General features: G+C 37.4%; 1 long non-coding RNA gene across 1 annotated transcript in view; it reads right to left on the reverse strand.

Annotated features, from left to right (window-relative positions):
- Positions 1–11228: 11228 nt before the first annotated feature.
- Positions 11229–19583, reverse strand: part of LOC102151480 — a 91229-nt gene continuing 82874 nt past the window's right edge. Inside the window, exon 6 of the long non-coding RNA XR_005369346.1 lies at positions 11229–12866. This is a non-coding gene — a long non-coding RNA (uncharacterized LOC102151480). The remainder of the gene's footprint in view (positions 12867–19583) is intronic.

Here is a 19583-nt window from a genome sequence, read left to right on the forward strand (position 1 = left end):
ATGAATGAATACATTATGAGATTTTCATAAATGAGAGCAATTAGTTTGTTACTGTTAATATGAAATATTTCAGATGCATAACAATGAATTTAATAGTTTCTAAAATTCATCCAAAGATGAATTTGAGGGGAATCCTCAAATTCTTAATTTGAGAAACAAAGGATGAGTCAGGAATAATGGAATCCACTTTATCCAGTGTAAAGAAAAAGGAACTTAGTGCACAGTATTGGGTACTTTGCAAAATGTCTTGAGGGACCAGGGAACAGTGCTTGGATTTACACAGCCAGGAGGATTCCACAGCTAGGAATGATACCATACCATCTCATAATACTGCTGTGGTGGGAACTCCACTGCAGCCTCCACATACCACACAGCGCATGTGATGTTAAAAACTAAACATCCAAAAAATAATAATAATAACCCTAAATATCCAAACCTCTGTGCCAACTAGAGCAGAAGACCCAAATGGCCCTGTTGCCTTGTCAGCTGGAAGAACTAATCTACACTCACACAGCTGCTGTTTCACATTGCTCACCCCCTTCTTCTGAATCTCATGTGAGGCCATTTCCTTGGCAAAAATCTAGTTTTAGTGTACAATCTGGTTACAAAGGAGTCTTGGGAATGTTTTGGCTAGCTGTCTCACCTCTTTGGTTCAGGAAGACATGAAGTAGGACACATCGGGTAAAAGTGAGTCAAAGTACACTTTCTGCAGCAGTTCCCCCTCCTGCCACTCAACCTATGAAACACCCGCCCCCCTACATTAAAACTTCCATCTCTGGGGGATGTTCATTCCTCTTCTAACTCGGTGACAATCCCACCTTGATATCCTGAAATCTATCAGGTAAATTATAAAGTTAACTACCACCAATCCACCATATATTAAAAACAAGGGGGTTGCTATTCAGTAATAAAAAGAGAGGAACGATAACATGATTATAACTTGGAGGAATCTCATAGGGCTTTTTTTTCTGTTGTTTTAAAGATTTTATTCATTTATTCTCACACAGAAAGAGGCAAAGACACAGGCAGAAGGAGAAGCAGGCTCTCTATAGGAGACATGTGGGACTCCATGTGGGACTCCATCCCGGGACTCGGGGACCACGCCCTGGGCCCAAGGCAGGCGCTAAACCGCTGAGCCACCCAGGTGTCCCTCTTATAAGCCTTATGCTAAGGGAAAGAAGCCAGTCTCGAGTGTACACACTGTATGATCCCATTTATACGGCACTCTCAAAAAGACAAAACTATCATGATAGAAATCAAATCAGTGATCATCAGGAATTACAGTGGTATTAGGGAAGGGTGACAAAAAGGAATAACACAAGGGAGATTTTGGGGGAGTGATGAAATTGTTTTGTGTCTTGATTGTAATGGTGGTCACGCAAATTGACGTATGCATTAAAATTCATAGAATTTGGGATGCCAGGGTGGCTCAGGGTCTGGGATCGAGTCCCACATCAGGCTCCCCACAGGGAGCCTGCTTCTTCCTCTGCCTATGTCTCTGTTTCTCTCTCTCTGTCTCTCATGAATGAATAAATAAAATCTTTAAAATAAATAAATAAAATTAAATAAAATAAAATAAAATAAAAAATTCATAGTATTGAACACCAAACAAGTCAATTTTACTGTATGTTGAAGAATTAATTAAAAAATATAGTGCAACCCAGTGACTACTAAAGTTAAAACCACTAAAGTTGACAATGTTAGGTTTTGTAGACATTAAATATTTATTAAATTTGAAAAAAACTAAGAAAACAAGAGAGGAAAAACAATATACTATTATTACATACATACAGAAACAAGAAAATATGAATAGGGACAATAGTTTTCATTTCAGCAATTGCTTCCAATGTTACCTTTGGTATAGTATACCTTTGGTATAACTTTCTTCACCTCCCTTTATGCTAAGGCAGCCGGTCAGCTGATCATGATTGTTTGGCGAAGCAATCCAAAACTGAATTCCTGACTGGTCTGAACTTTCGTGACCCTTAACTGGGGTTGCTGAAATCTCCTATTAACTCTTATCAGTATATATTACAATACTAGGAGGCCCTCCAGAGGCATTCCTGAGCTCCATCAATGAAAATCATAGTAAACTTTTTTGTTTTCTTTTTTGCCTCCTGGTCTATTGTCAGGAGGAGCCCTAAAAGGCCAAATGGCCATCTTAGCATCTCAACTCCCAGTTCAATAGTCTCCTTTGGTGGAATATTTCTCCACTAAATACTAAGACCTCCAAATTAGCAGCCTCTAAAGGAACAGACTTGGGAAGGAAAAGTTTTGCGCTTTGTTCATTCAATGTAATGATGAAAAATACTACCCCTACTTCACTCCTCAATTTCTGGACCAACATGGTCTGGTTTTGGAAGAAACATTATCATATATTAGTCACTAGTTTGGAGAATATGCTTTATCCTGTTGGCCACCACTCTGATGTCAAAAGGTACTGTCTACCAGCTGACACAGTAAATCAGTTCCTTCCGTTATTCTGCTATATCATAAGCTAGGTGCTCTAGGTCAATGTTTTGTGGAAATAACCAGCCACGGGCACTGACCTGAATTATTTCATTGTGAAATGAACTTCTTGATTAAAAGTAATATTGTTTGAGAAAGCAATATTGTGTTGTGTAATAAGACATGACATAGGGGATCCCTGGGTGGCTCAGTGGTTTAGCGCCTGCCTTTGGCCAAGGGCATGATCCTGGAGTCTCCGGATCGAGTCCCACGTCAGGCTCCCGGCATGGAGCCTGCTTCTCCCTCCTCCTGTGTCTCTGCCTCTCTCTCTCTCTCTCTCTCTCTCTCTCTCTGTCTATCATAAATAAATAAATCTTTAAAAAAAAAGGCATGACATAAATAAGTCATTAAGTCAACAGAAGCAGCATACTGGACCGAGAAAACAGTCTAGATTAAGCATTTATTTCAGTGAGGATAAAGCACTATTCATTTTGTAATGTAAAGACGCCAATATAATCAACCAGCAGTTAGATTGGTCCCCTCTTGATATCATCCAATTTCAAGAGCTCACTGTTGGTCTCTACTGCTGGCAGATTGAGCATTCAGCGGTCGTAAGAGACCCAGGTCAGCCTTGGAGACAGGCAATTGATTTTTTATTAAAACATGTACCGTCTTCATCACTGCTCTAATGCACCATTGTTTATGAGCTCATTGACACAGTGCCTTAACCAGAGAAAGGAGTTGACTCAACAGAGTGAGTCATTTGGTTCACTCGGTTATTGAACACTTGGTGAAAATTCACATGGGCCATTCATATTCCAATGCAGTAGGCTCTTTTTGAGATTCATTTACATGATTCATCCTCAATACACTTTATCAGCAAACCTCCAATATTGTTTCTTCCAATTCCTTCATCATATGCCAAATTTTTGGCTATTACCCGTGCACTGGTATAGATAAGACATCATGTCATTTTCTTCCAGGCAATGTATACCATGAGGTTATATCTGTTGGAAAAAAATCCCTTTTCCATTGTCCTTCAGAGCCACACATGATTTATTTGTTAATTGATATAAAAGCAGAGAGATAGTCTGAGTTTTTCAACACATAATTCTAAGGCCATAAAGCATAAACTAAAAATCAAAGAAAAATTAAACTACGTGGAAGCAGACTATTATACTAAATGAGATAGTAAATGTCAATACAACTTCTTCCTATGAGACTCATTGTTCAAAGAATTCTCTGCAATAACAAGCTTGCTTGTGAATTGCATACCCAATATTTGCATGTCTATTAACTAATAATGACATTACTTGGAACAAATCATTGCTGACTTTTAAAACTGAGCCATCAGAAATCCTGTGACCTGACAATTCTTTAACCATTTTATCAACTTCCCTATTTTAAAAGAAATGCAAGTATGATTGGCACATGCAGATTCTGCAAATCCATTTGCCCAGAAACTACAGATAAGAGCCGTGAAGGAAATAAATTTAGCCCTTAAAGGTCAGGGATATGCAATTCTGTCTTTGGGTGAGATGCTTCAGTCAAATAGTTTTTTGAAAGAGAAGACTGGGTGACTGGACACAGATTTTTTTAAAGATTTTAAATGTTAAGCACTGTAAAGAAGTCAACAGCTGCAGAACCACAGAACCTTAAGAGAGGTTTGGCCTTTAAAGATCACTGAGCCAAATCCCATCTCAAATCCCTGAATCCCTGAATCCCTGAATCTCCGCAACTCTCCATCAAATGACTTTTCAGACTTAAAAAAAAAAACTTCTGTCATGAGCAATCACTCCTTTCCCAGGCAGCCATTCTACCTTTACAGAGCTCTCCCAGGAAGAAAGTCTTCCTTCAGGGAAGAAAAAAAAAAAAAAAAACCGTCTCATTATCATAATCCTAACTCCAGGGCCCACAAGGTTCCTCTTCCCATGGAGACCCTTCAAAAAGCTTTTTCCTATTACAATCTTCTCTTCTCCAGAATAAGCATCTCCAGTTGCTGCCATCACTTTGCACATTATTTGATTTTATGTTCACTTCAGTTTTCCAATATTCCTCTTAAAAGTCTGCATTTAAAGTGAGGTAATAGCATAGATTTCCTCCATAATAGAGAAGTATAATTTCCCTTATTCTAGAGAGGCTATAGTTCTATTTTTGCAATTTCATTCCAGGTAGAATTTCTGCAAGTCATACTAATGTTCTCTGTAATTACTACCACTCATTAGGAGCTCACTGTGTGCCAAGAACCTCAAAGAAGCCCTCACATACATCATCTCATTTACTCGTCATGACAATCACCTAGGAGGCAGGTACTATTTTTATCCCCATTTTCAAGTAAAGAAAATGAGGCTTAGAAAGAAAAGTATCTTACCCAAGTTCAGATAACCTATCAGTAACAGAATTTGTTGTTTTTTTTTTAAAGATTTATTTATTTATTTGAGAGAGAGAGAGAGCACATACATGCATGCAAGTGGGGGAAGGGGAAGAGGGAGAGAGAGTTTCAAACAGACTCCCCACTAACCAGGCAGCCCAAATCAGTGCTTGATTTCACAACTCTGAGATCATGACCTGAGCTGAGATCATGAGTCAGACACCCAACCCACTAAGCCACTCAGGTGACCTATAAGTGTCAGAATTTGGATTCTATCCCAGGATTTCTGGAAAAGTAGTAGCTAACATCTATTGAGCACATACTATGGGCCACCACTGTTCTGAGACCTTACCTCAAACTGTTAAATACCTAATATTATTATTCCCATTTTACACATAGGGAAACTGAGGCTGAGAGATGTTTAACAAAGTGGTTAGAAATTAAGAACTAGCTTATTGGAACAGGATTCCAGATTCAGGATTTTATATTTATCTCTTATGAAATTTATCTTACTGGATTCCATCCATCCCTCTACTGTGTCAAAATTTTTTAGAGATACTGATTTGATCTAAAGTATTTTTATACTTGCTTCTTTTTTACAACTGCAAGTCTTAGGAGAAAGGTTTCCATGTATTCAAGTTACCAACATATTACATTGCATAGAATAAGGCCTAGGAAAGAGTTATCCACAAACCACCCAAAACCTCTCTCCAGACGCCATCAATTCACTCATCAGACCATATCTACCCAGTCATTCAACCTCTGATACACTGTCTAATCTGCACCATATTTCTTCATTTTGTCCACAGGAATACCATAAGTGTGTTAAGTGTTCTACTGAAATATATATTTGTGACCCCATCTCAAACTTAACGACCCTATCAAGAAAGAATATCATATTAGTGTGAAATAATTTAGAAAGGGTAAACCTATCTTGGATCTTAGTGATTACTATTTCTGCTTCTAAGTATTTAATATGTTTTCAGAAACAAAACACTAAATTATGTGTTAAGTTGTTTTCATACTGATGGTACTACATTCTTATTCATGTAATTGGAGGCAGCCCTTTCTGCATCATCGAAATGCAATTTGAGTTCCAGTGTCTTCCCACTCAGTCTGCTGGGTTGGTTTTGAGTCTTCTGAGTTGATTTTGGTCAGGCAGCGTGACAGACAGTATGTTGCTTTTTATAATCCATGCTTGTGATCTTGGCTCTTGGGTATCTTTAAGATTGACAGTATAATTTTAGAGTTTTGTTTGCATTTCCTATTTGGTTAAGCTTATAGTTTCACTTTTTTCCTTAATTGAATTACCCATCGCTGTAAGTGAATTGCCTTCTCTTGAGAGTCATCCAGAAGCTTTTGATAGATAGATGCTTGGCACCTGAGTAATAATCCTTTAGGACCACAAATCTGTCATATAATCTTTCCTGGCTTTGAAAGGCCAATAGATTTGGCAGTTTCCTACTACCTTGGATTTCACTGTTTGCCATTTAATAGTCGTTCTTTGTATAAAATGATGTTTTCTTTCAGTTCTGTATTACAGTGTTGTTTCTTTTAAACTTTTAAAGCAACATTACAGATTCAAACTTAATTCAAGCATTGAATCCCACCACATACGACGGTATTACAACTCACAAAGATAATGACCACTAAGAAAGGTAGGAAATGGGGCATATTCTTTTTTAATATTGCTTTTGAAGGAACACCCAGATTTCAAGTATATCAAAATATGAAAAATATCTAACTTTAACAGTTGAAGAGAGACAATAGTTATGCTAATTATTGTGGAGTTTAGGCTATAAACTGTGCCCATATTTCAAAGCAATACAAAATGGAGAATTTTCAAGTGTTTTTCTGTCCTCCATTCCCTATCTACAACCTATAACAGAAGATAAAGTTGTTTGATTAGGAAGTGACAAAGTGATTAGGAAGTGAAATGCTTTGTATCACATACTCTATATTTTTTAACTGAATCCCAAATTTTCCCACGTATTTTTGTAAATCTGGTGTCCTATTCCAATTAGATTTATCTTAAATATATCTGTATGGTTATTACCCCTCTGAGAGATACAAAAGGTCACTTTCCTTTTCTAAAATACAGAATTATTCAACAGAGCTTAATAACTGCACTGCTAATGTAATTCTTACTATACCTCTGAGAGAAAATGCTGCTTGAGATAGATTTGGGCCAACTTTCATTTGTAATGTTAATGTATTTTGCCTGAGAAAGCCTCAGCTGTGTCACTTCGCCACAGGCTGACCAGAGCCTAATGAGGTTTTGGTCCTGAAGTGGAGAAAGACACATTCTCATTTTTCATCTCAGTTCAGAAATAAAAATTACATTAGCCATTTGTAGTATGCCTATTAGTATTCCTTTGATAATTTTATGATCCTTAGCATTTTTAAATAGACCTTGAATATTGATACCATAAATCCTAATTGGCATTTAATGATTCTTTTTCTTATTAGCAAAATGAGTTGACCTAAGAAATTTATAGAGATGTTCTGTTAAATGACTATCATAACCTAAAAAAAAAAGATAAAATGACTGAAACTGAGCAAGAACCAGCCCAGTTCTCTCTTTAAAATATTAGGGAAATATTAGTTCCTAAATACTATGTCCTTAGAGTTATGATTCAGGCTTGAATCTTAACTCATGGAAGGAAATACCAAGATGTTGCTCCAAATCGATTTAGAGAATGTTGGTTTTTTTTTTTTTTAAAGATTTTATTTATTTATTCATGATAGAGAGAGAGAGAGAGAGAGGGAGATTGGCAGAGACACAGGCAGAGACCCAGGCAGAGGGAGAAGCAGGCTCCAAGCAGGGAGCCCGACGCAGGACTCCATCCCGGGTCTCCAGGATCAGGCCCTGGGCGGAAGGAGGCGCTAAACCGCTCAGCCACCCGGGCTGCCCTTCAGGGTTTCTGATGATGGCAGAATGTTGTTCACATTATAACTTTCTTTCTTTTTTTTTTTTTTTTTTTCACATTATAACTTTCTAACACTGCTTAGAAAAAAAAAATTTCTAGGGCAGCCCAGGTGGCTCAGCGGTTTAGCGCCACCTTCAGCCTGGGGCCTGATCCTGGAGACCCGGGATGGAGTCCCGCGTCGGGCTCCCTGCATGGAGCCTGCTTCTCCCTCTGCCTGTGTCTCTGCCTCTCTCTCTCTCTCTCTCTCTCATAAATAAATAAAATCTTTTTTGAAAAAAGAAACCCTGAATAAAATAAAATATCCATATTTTGCTTGCCTCATACTCCCATACTTCATCCATCCTTATTCATGCCTATTTATAATTACAAGAGATTAACTGAGTAAGTCTTGATACCACTATCCGCCTCTCATAAATAACATATTTTAAACTATATAAAACCAAGAGGTGTATGTATCTATTAATAACTCAGGCCCCCTACTAATTTAAGTTCAAATTGCTTGGCCTAGAATTCATGGCCCTTCTTATCATTAACCATTTCCTTAAAATCACTATGATCCATTGAAGCATATAGTTATCTAAAGCCATTCCATGCTTTTTTATCTCTACACCTGTGTTCATGCTCTTTGATCCTTCTACCTAGAATGAACTGCCATTCATCCCCCTCTGTCTACCCTATCTACTAAGATACAATATCACCTTCTTTTTTGTTATTGTTAATTTATTTATTTGACAGAGAAAGAAAGAGAGCTCAATTACGTGGAGCAGCAGAAAGAGAGAGAAGGAGAAGCAAATTTCCTGCTGAATAGGGAGCCCAATGCCAGGCTCCATCCTAAGACCCTGGGATCATGACGCTAGCCAAAGGCAGATGCATAACCAACTGAGCCACCCAGGCACCCCAAAAAATCACCTTCTGTGCAGTGATTTGCTTCACTTCCCCAATTGGGTATGAGTAATTAGTTTATACCATCTTTATGAAATTTATCATTGTATCTGTAAATGGTATAAACAATCTTTGAAGCTCAGGGACCTTTCAGTATATTTACTGGTATCTTCTTCGGTGTAACACAGCACCTCACAGAATACTCAGTGAATATGTGTTAAAGACTGAATAACTGAATAAGTGCTTAGCCTGTGATCTTATATTTATACTATGTATTATTCATAAAGATATCCCCATTCTTTTCATACCTGTGCAACTTTATTATAGGAATAAGTTATTTTCAAAGACCCTAAGAAATCCATTTTCCAGTAACATGACACACTTGACACATGATCAACCCTCCTACTGAAAGTAATTAAAATAATTCTAAAAATTTTAAATATATCCCTATGTTAGCAAGAAAGTAAGGATCTCAGACACCAAAAACTAAGTGAATACAGGAATCCAGAGAGGTAACCTGAGCTTTGAATCTGGCTTTCACTTTAAGGACATTTGCCAATTAAGGTGAACTTGAGCTTCTATATTTATAGGTAACAGGAGATAAATCCTAAGAGGCACCTTACCAAGATGAGGAATATAATAGGAGATGCCTTAATAAATCAGGTACCCCAGAGTCCTAAACCCTCCAGGTATATGTGAACTAAAAATAAATCCAGGAGACAACAAGGAAAATTGCCTATTATAAAATGTGGCATTGGGTAGAAGGAAACATTAAATCCTCCCTTGGAATTTGTATCCACAAGCTGGCCTTCACTGGAGGTCATACTATCTGGGAATACCAAAAAAACAAAACAAAACAAAAAAGATCCTCAAGCAAGAAAATGTAAAGTGTTTCTATGTCAGTAGAGTTCCCCAATGTTTGGCAAAAGCAAATGCAAATAGTCACTGGAGGTATGAATTCCCAATACAGGACTTGAAAAATTTGAACAGATAAAATTCCAAAAACTAAGATTTTACAGTTAAAACTTGCAAGATGCATGAGGAACCATGCCACCTGGACTGGAAGATGGTAGAAGTGAAGACAGTAAATTTAGATGTGCAAAAACTTCAGATATTGCAATTAGAAGACAATATTAAATATACTTAATATGTTTTAAAAATTAAAAGAGCCCTAAAGATAAAAGGGGAAAATAGAAGAAAATATGTAAAGATTAAACTGGTTTTGGAGCACCTGGGTGGCTCAGGTCATGATCCCAGGGTCCTGGGATCTAGCCCTGCAACAGGCTCCCTGCTCAGCAGGGAGTCTGCTTGTCCCTCTCTCTCTCTGCCCTCCTCCCCGGACCCATAGCCCCACTTGTGCATGAGTGTGCTCTCTCACTCTCTCTCAAATAAATAGTAAATAAACACATACATACATACACATTTGTTTAAAAAGATTAAACTGGTTTTAAAAGAGACAATGAGAGAGAGGAAGGAGGGAGGAAGGAACTACATAGGACACTTCAAAATTAAAAACACTAAAGTTGGAATTAAAAACTCAATAAAGTTTTCCTTTTCCTTTTCCTTTTCCTTTTCCTTTTCCTTTTCCTTTTTCTTGTTCCAGCCCAATGATTCAGGCTTGATATTTTTTAATTAGCAAAATTTCTTCACCTGATCTGCCAACTACCACTGAACATCATACTTACATGCAGAAACTAACAAAGTTTATTAAAAGCATCCTTCCAACAGACTTATTATGTAAAAATGCTTTGTACATCTATACCTGTCACCATATCAATTTTAATAAGTTAAACATTGAAGTCATCGTTTTTCCTAAAACCAGAGTTATCTAACACCAAAATTTGTAGTTACACTTACCTTATTTTGCTTTCCATATTCATGTGTTTACCAAATACATTCAGCTCTTCCTCTGAAAGTTTCTCACGTTTTTGCTCTTTCCATTACCCTGTCACTGTCATGATTCAGAGCTTCATTTTCTTAAATGTGATAAGCTTCTAACTGGTCTCCCTGTCTCAAAGCTACCTTTTACACCCTTCCTATTTCCTGATCACCAGACCTAGATTAATCTACCTTAACCACACTTTAGTTTTCAATGAAAACATATTTAATCATAACCATAATAACATGTTAAAAGTGTTCTAAAAATGGGGAGTGACGTTTTAGTTATATGTCATAAAACTTGATATATGAAAGTACACCTCAATTTGGTGTATACTAATTTGTGAACCATATGAAAAAAATTATATTTCTAAAGTACACTATATATTAAGAAAATCATGTATAAAAAAGTGAAACACTTTTGAAGAGGTAGGAGACTATCTTTACAACCACAGAGTACAAAAGCTTTCTTAACTAGGACATAGTAAGTACAAACTATATAAGAAAAGATGGTAAGTTTTTTTTTTTTTAATTTTTTTATTTATTTATGATAGTCACAGAGAGAGAGAGAGAGAGGCAGAGACATAGGCAGAGGGAGAAGCAGGCTCCATGCACCGGGAGCCTGATGTGGGATTCGATCCCGGGTCTCCAGGATCGCGCCCTGGGCCAAAGGCAGGCGCCAAACCGCTGCGCCACCCAGGGATCCCAAGATGGTAAGTTTGACTACATTAAAATTTAATGCTTGTGTTTACTAAAAAAAATCCATTAAAAACTGAGAAGATAAATCATAAACTGAAAGAAAATATTTGTCTCACAAATTACTGTCAAATGATTAGTGTCCAGAAAATATGTTTAAAAAGTTTTGTCCAAATCAATGATAAAAGACAAATAAACCCAATGGAAAATGGACAAAAATCTTGAAAAGTAATAGAAGTGGAAACATAAATGACAAAAAAGCCTAAGAAACCATGTGTAATCTCATTATTACTCAAGGATATGCAAGTTTAAACTACACTGGGGCACTTGGGTGGCTCAGTTCCTTAAGCATCTGCCTTCAGCTCATGACCCTGAGGTCCCGAGATCAAGCCCAGCATCATGCTCCCTGCTTAGCAGGGAGTTTGCTTCTCCCTCAGCTCTTCCCCCTACCCATGTACTCTCTCTCTCTCTCTCTCAATTCAATAAATAAAGCCTTAAAAATACATACATACATACATACATACATACATACATACATACATACTACACTGAGCTACCACATTGGCAAGAGTCAATTGACAAAAACAAATCTAAGATGTGGTTACAGAGCAAATAAAACTGTTATATGGCTGTTACATGACTATAGCATAACTAGTCCAATCATTATGTTGTATATCTGAAACTAGTGTAACACTGTATGCTAACTATACCTCAGTCAATCAAAACTGTTACATGGCTACTGGGAGTGTAAATTGGCACAACATTCACTCTGGAAAAACACTATGACATTATCCAATAAAGTTGATGCCCTTACTCTATGACCCAGCAATTATACTCCTAAGAATATATGTCCCCTACAGAAACACTTGCATATGTGCATTAGGATACTTGTAAAAGAATGTTCACACCAGAATTTGTTACAGCCAAAGCCTGGAAACAGCCCAAATGTCTGTCAACAACACAAAGGATAAACAAACTGTGGTCTATATATACAATGGAATTTCACATACAGCAGTAAAAACTAAACTACAGATTACACAGAACAACATAGATGAATATGAAGAACATAATATCAGACATAAATGCTGACCATAAAAGAATAAATAAGTAAATAAATGCTGACCATAGAGAATGTAAATAATATGATTCCAGTCATATAAAGCATAAAAGCATTTATGACATACATGGCTATTTTTCTATAAGCAATGTTGTTGGTTCTTCACAATCTGGAGGCAAGCAATCTAGCTAGGAATTTGAAAATAATTTTACTACATTATTACTTTCCTGGGAGTCAGCCAAAGAACTTCCATCAATCCTTTTCCAGAAATTGATGATATATAAATTAGAAAGGAAGAAAAAGAGAATGAGAGCATGAACGATAGAGTGAGAGGTACACATATTTTTTTGTGATGTCAAATCAATATGTTTCAATATGTCACCTTTCTTTCATCTTTTCTGTAGAGTTCAACTAAGCAATCTTTTATTTTACCTTGCATCACTTTATAAATTGTTCAAAATATCAACCATTTCTTGTTGGCAGTAATCGGTTAAATTTATGTCACTATTATAATGGAAAGCAATGAACCCTGTCCAAAGACTTGGTTTCTAGTTCCAGTTCCACAGTTCATCATGTGTCCTTCATTGGGCTTCAGTTTTCTTTTCTGTTAAAAGAGGGAAAATCATGCCTGCTTCTGAGCATCCTCATGAGAATTAAATAGTCAACATTTTTTTCAAGTGCCAGTGTGGTTCCCAACATACAACATGCATTTAACAAATATCAATCTCCTACTACTATCATTGGGCTACTTGACTATCTGAATCATTTAAAAATAATAATTGGGGTTCAGGGAGGCAAAATTGGCCTCAGAATGCACGCCACTTATTTGCTTTCATCTTATAATTACAAGGTCACCAAGTCTGTTGAAAATATGTTTGTGTCTGTTGCAACAAAAAAAGAGGTCATAGTAATTTCAAACTTACATTTTCTTTTCTTTAGCTATTAACATCATTACATGTTCAATAATTGCACTTATTTTATATAACAGTGCTTGACAATTTAATGACAATCATCATGTCTTGTCACTGTTTTCCTGTTTGTTTATATAGTTTTCTCATGACCCAGGTGCCTAGTCCTGATCCCACCCTCCTTTAGGTTGCCACTGATTGCCTAACATGCAATATCTTTCTTTATGCTTATTAAAGAATTAGCATGTTACTGGCATACCCAATTCCCTATATTGCTTCTGCCAATCCTCTTCTGTTACCTCAGCTGTTGAACATGGAGGAATGTTTGCAATCACTACCAGGGATCTAGGTACCTAATATTTGAACTCAGGAAACATGTTTTCTAATACACACACTATAATTTATACATCACTTCCAAGAGTTAAATATGCCCCTAATTTCAAAACAATAACAACAACAACAACCAACTAACCTGCAATGGAGCATTGGACTTAACCTATTACTAAGTGATTAAAAAGAATGAATCAAAAATGACTTTTGCCTGAACCAATTCTCTATATCCATGCATAGGAACTTTTGACTCTCTTCTCACCTTCATGATTGCTTAATACAATGACATGCAAAAGCTGATCATCAATAAATACTGTTGACCGACAGATTCTTATTTAAGTATATGACAGAGACAATAGGAAGACCATATTTCCCCACCCTCTGCATGTAGGTCAGACTGTATAATTAGTTTGGGCCAAAGAAATATGAATGGTGTTATACCTCACTTTCTGGCCTGACTCTTAAAACATCCCATGTGATGCTCAAAACTCTTTGTTAGTCAGCTGCTCAAATGGAGGGTATGCTCTGAAGGAGTCTGGAAGCCTTACTGAAAAGTAGAGCCACCAGATGGAAGGACCCTGGGTCCCTGACTCAATATGGGGGGTAGGTGGGGGGGTTGGAAAATCCCCAGGAGAACTAGCTGACCTACTTTGTTCTGTGATGTGAATAAGAAATGAAACTTTTTGTCTTAAGCCACTGAAACTTGGGAATTGTTTGTTACAGCAGCTAATGTTAATTACCCTCGACTAATAGCATGAATTACTTTACTACCTGACAGTTTACATGTCAAAATAAGATGCAAAACATAGCTGTGATATACTCCTAAAAGTAATTTGCCAATTCAGGTAAATACAGTCTTTAGAGTTGGAGAAAGAATAGCAAATAAAGGCTAAACCCAGCAGGAGAAGACAAATAATAAAGATTAGAACAGAAATCAATGAAATAGAAACCAAAAGAGCAGTAGGACAGATCAACAAAACTAAGAACTGGCTCTTTGAAAGAATTAATAAGATTGATAAACCCCTGGCCAGACTTATCAAAAAGTAAAGACAAAGGACCCAAATAAATAAAATTATGAATGAAAGAGGAGAGATCACAACCAATACCAAGGAAATACAAACAATTATAAGAACATATTATGAGCACTCATATGCCAACAAAATAGGTAATATGGAAAAAATTGATGCATTTCTAGAGATGTATAAACTATCAAACCTGAAACAGGAAGAAATAGAAAACCTGAACAGACCCATCACCAGCAAGGAAATTGAAGCAGTAATCAAAAACCTCCCAACAACAAGACTCCAGGGCCAGATGGCCTCCCAAGTGGAATTCTACCAAACATTTAAAGAAGAATTAACACCTATTTTTCTGAAGCTGTTTCAAAAAAGAGAAATGGAGGGAAATCTTCCAAACTCTTCCTATGAGGCCAGAATTACCTTGATCTCAAAACCAGACAAAGACTCCACCGAAAAGGAGTATTATAGACCAATATCCTTGATGAACATGGATGCAAAAATTCTCACCAAGATATTAGCCACTAGGACCCAACATTCATCATGACCAAGTGGGATTCATTCCTGGGATGCAAGAGTGGTTCAATATCCACAAACCAATCAATGTGATACACCACATTAATAAAAGAAAGAACAAGAACCATATGATCCTCTCAATAGAGAAAAAGCATTTGACAAAGTAGAGCATAAAGGGATAGAGGGAACATACCTCGATATTATAAAGGCCATCCATGAAATCCCACAGTGAATATCATTCTCAATGGGGAAAAACTGAGAGCTTTTCCCCTAAGGTCAGGAACACAGCAAGGATGTCCAGTCTCACTGCTGTTATTCAACATAGTACTAGAAGTCCTAGCATCAGTGATCAGACAACAAAAAGAAATAAAAGGCATCCAAAGCAGCAAAGAAGAAGTCAAACTCTCACCCTTCACAGATGACATGATACTTTATATGGAAAGCCCAAAAGACTTCACCCCAAAATTGCTAGAACTCATACAGGAATTCAGCAAAGTGGCAGGATATAAAATCAATGCACAGAAATAAGTTGCATTTCTGTACAGTAACAATGAGACAGAAGAAAGAAGAGAAATTAAGGAGTTAATCCCATTTACAATTATACGAAAACCATAAGATACCTAAGAATAAACCTAACCGAAGAGGCAAAAGATCTGTACTCAGAAAACTATAGAACACTCATGAAAGAAATTGAGTCAGACACAAAGAAATGGAAACACGTTCCATGCTCATGGGGTGGAAGAACAAATATTGTTAAAATGTCCATGCTACCTAGAGCAATCTGTACATTCAATGTAATCCCTGTCAAAATACCATCAACTTACTTCACAAAGTTATAACAAATAATCCTAAGATCTGTATGGAACCAGAAAAGACCCTGAATAGCCAGGGGAATACTGAAAAAGAAAACCAATGCCTGGGGCATCATAATGCCAGATTTCAAGATGTATTACAAAGCTATGATCATCAAGACAAGATGGTACTCTTGCAAAAACAGAATCATAGATCAATGGAACAGAATAGAAAACCCAGGAATGGGCCCTCAACTCTATGGTCAACTCATCTTCGACAACGCAGGAAAGAATATCCACTGGAAAAAAGACAGTCTCTTCAATAAATGGTGTTGAGAAAATTGAACAGCCACATGCAGAAGAATGAAATTGGACCATTCTCTTATACCAGACACAAAGATAAACTCAAAATGGTTGAAAGATCTAAACGTGAGACAAGAATCCATCAAAATCCTGGAATAGAACACAAGCAGCAACCTCTGTGACTTTGGCCATACCAATTTCTTGCTAGACACATCTCCAAAGGCAAGGGAAATAAAGGTAAAAATGAACTATTGGAACTTTATCAAGATAAAAACCTTTTGCACAGCAAAGGAAGCAGTCGACAAAATCAAAAGACAACCTATAGAATGGGAAAAGATATTTGCAAATGACACATTAGATAAACAGCTAGTATCCAAAATTTGTAAAGAACTTATCAAACTCAACAGCCAAAGAACAAATAATCACATCAAGAAATGGGCAGAAGACATGAATGGATATTTCTCTAGAGAAGACCTATACACGGCCAACAGACACATGAAAAAAATGCTCAACATCACTTGGCATCAGGGAAATATAAATCAAAACCACAATGAAATATCCCCTCACACCAGTTAGAATGGCTAAAATGAATAAGTCAGGAAACGACAGATGTTGGCAAGGATGTGGAGAAAGGGGAACTCTCTCACATTGTTGGTGGGAATGCAAGCTGGCACAGCCACTCTGGCAAACAGTATGGAGGCTCCTCAAGAATTTGAAAATAGAGCTACCCTATGACCCAATAATTGCACTGGGTATTTACCCCAAAGATACAAATAGAGTAATCCCAAGGGGCATCTGCAACCCAATGTTTATAGCAGCAATGTCCACAATAGCCAAACTGTGGAAAGAGCTGTCTATTGACAGATGAATGGGTAAAGAAGATGTGGTATATATATATACAATGGACTACTACTCAGCCATCAAAAAAAAAATAGAAATCTGGCCATTTGCAATGACGTGAATGGAACTACAGGGTATTATGCTAAATGAAATAAGTCAATCAGAGAAGACAATTATCATATGATCTCATTCATATGTGGAATTTAAGAAACAAAGCAGAGGAGCATAGGAGAAGAGACGAAAAAATAAAACAAGGTGAAATCAGAGAGGGAGACAAACCATAAGAGATTCTTAATCATAGGAAACAAACTGAGGATCGTTGGAGGGAAGGGGGTAACTGGGTGATCGGCATTAACAAGGGTATGTGATGTAATGAGCCCTGGGTGTTATAAAAGACTGATGAATCACTAAACTCTACCTCTGAAACCAAAAATATATTATATGTTAATTAATTGAATTTAAATAAAAATCTAAAAACATATAGTCTTTAGATCATGGTCCTAGACAAGAAAATATCTCTATTTTACAAACATCAGACACTTGCAATCTTCCTAAGTTCTAAATAGAAAAGGTAAAAAAATAATAATAAAAAAATAAATAGAAAAGGTATAAGAATACGAAAGTAATAGAGAATTTGGGCACTATTTGGGTAATATCAAGTCAGTATATTTTGTCAATAATAATCCCTAGTATCTAGCATTCTGAAGCTCTTATAGCAATAGTCAAGCCTAAAAGACTCTGATCATAATTTCTTCTACAATGTAGAAATAATACACCTTCTATCTTTAAGGCTGAGCTGTCAAAAAATGCTTACAGGTTAGGGATGTGTGGCTTGGGTGACAATTCTCCGTGAATTTTTACGTTTCTTCACATCTTGTAAGTAGAGGCACTGACAGTCTTCTATTCTGGACTATCTTTTCTAGGATACTTTACAAAGAACAGTCTTAAAAGATGGAAAGAGTATGTCCCTATGGAGCATAGGATAGGGTTGTTTGCTATCTAGTAAAATGAAAATAATGTCTCCCTCTGGTTCAAATTTTGGGCAGATTTGGGGTTCTCCTAAGCTTGGAGTTCCTCAGCTGTGACATAAATCCACTGTGTACATAGCACTCATTAGAGCCATCAACATTGCTCCTGTGGGATTTGGAGAAAGTGGAGAGTGGGCTAACTAACGTGAAGTTCAAACTACTTCACATGTCTTGAGTAATAAAGCCCCCTGTCTCTGACTCGGAGTCTTATGTCTTCTGCCAGATGCCATGAAACCGTGGCAAGCTAACTTCCTAGCTTGAGAGCAGGGTAAAAGCTCAGATCATGGTTCTTGACAACATGATACATGAGAAGTCCACTAAAGAGAGGAGGAGGACAAAAGAAAGCCCACACTCAGTGTCCAGGGAGAGTGTAGAAAATAAAATGACAAGAAAATGAAGAAAAAACATCAAATAACTATGCCCCTTCCTTTCCCTCTCAGAGCAGAATGCCTGGACAGAGCAGGGAAATGGAGACACAAAGAAATATCCATATGAATGAGGGGGGATCCGATCCCAGGAATGTCAATTGGGAGTCAGGAGTAGCTAATGACATGCTTCCCCAGGATAGTGGATGCTATGGTATGGCTCCCAGTTCTTCCCTCTTTCAAGACTAATGCACTCATTTCCCTAGATGGTGGCAGTATTGATGTCTGACAGTTTACAGCTAAATATTTCTCAGAGAACTGCTTTCAGCTGAAAAGAGCTGCACTGCCCAAGGGAATGTCCCCACAGGTCAGGTGGGCAGGGAGCAATTTTCATCCAGTGACTGGTCAATACAAGTCTAATATTGATCCAATACTAGTCTACATAAGGTGCCTAGCCCCCTTGCCTTAATTCAGGACATCTTTATGGTTTATTTCAGCTTCAAAGATTCTCTACAGGATTGGCTGAGATTTTGTGGCATTCCGTCACACTTCAATCCTGCTTTGATCATTCCTCCGCCGCTTCTACCCATGTGTAAATTCTAGGAGCCCTTCTCACCAAACTTCTGCATGCAAATCTCCACCTCAGAGTGTGTCTCCTGGAAATCTTACCTGCAACACTTGAGAGAGTTTATGCCCCTAGAGTGCCACACACAGCGTCATCCAGCATGATGCAGAAGCAATAACACTTCATTGGTGAAGGATGCTAAGTAGGCCTGAAACAGCACTCATGTCTCCTACAGCCCACACAATGGGTGCAAAGACACCCAGTGGTTTCTGTATGCTCTGATAAAAGGACATGAGTTCTGAGAGCTGGAGGACGAGCAAAAGTGTAGAGTTGGGATAGCAAAGCCACAATATGTGGAGATTTCACTTCTAGAAATATACATCTGGGAGCCAGGATATATGCCAGCACAGTATTCAAATGACCACATGGATGTTTCAGCAGATACTAGTCTAGGGAGAAAACCAGAATGGCCACTCCATAGCAGAGACCACTTAAAATCCACAGGCCCTTGTAGCCTCCTGCAATCATGTGGTCACATAAGCCTCATCCCCAAATACAACAAGATACCATTTTAAAAAGATATAGAAGGAAGGGAAATAAATTATAAATCTAAGACTCTGAATCATTCAGAAAAGAATATTCAAAGCAGAAGATATTAT

Source organism: Canis lupus, chromosome 14, assembly GCF_011100685.1.
Source record: "Canis lupus familiaris isolate Mischka breed German Shepherd chromosome 14, alternate assembly UU_Cfam_GSD_1.0, whole genome shotgun sequence".
NCBI lineage: Eukaryota > Metazoa > Chordata > Mammalia > Carnivora > Canidae > Canis > Canis lupus.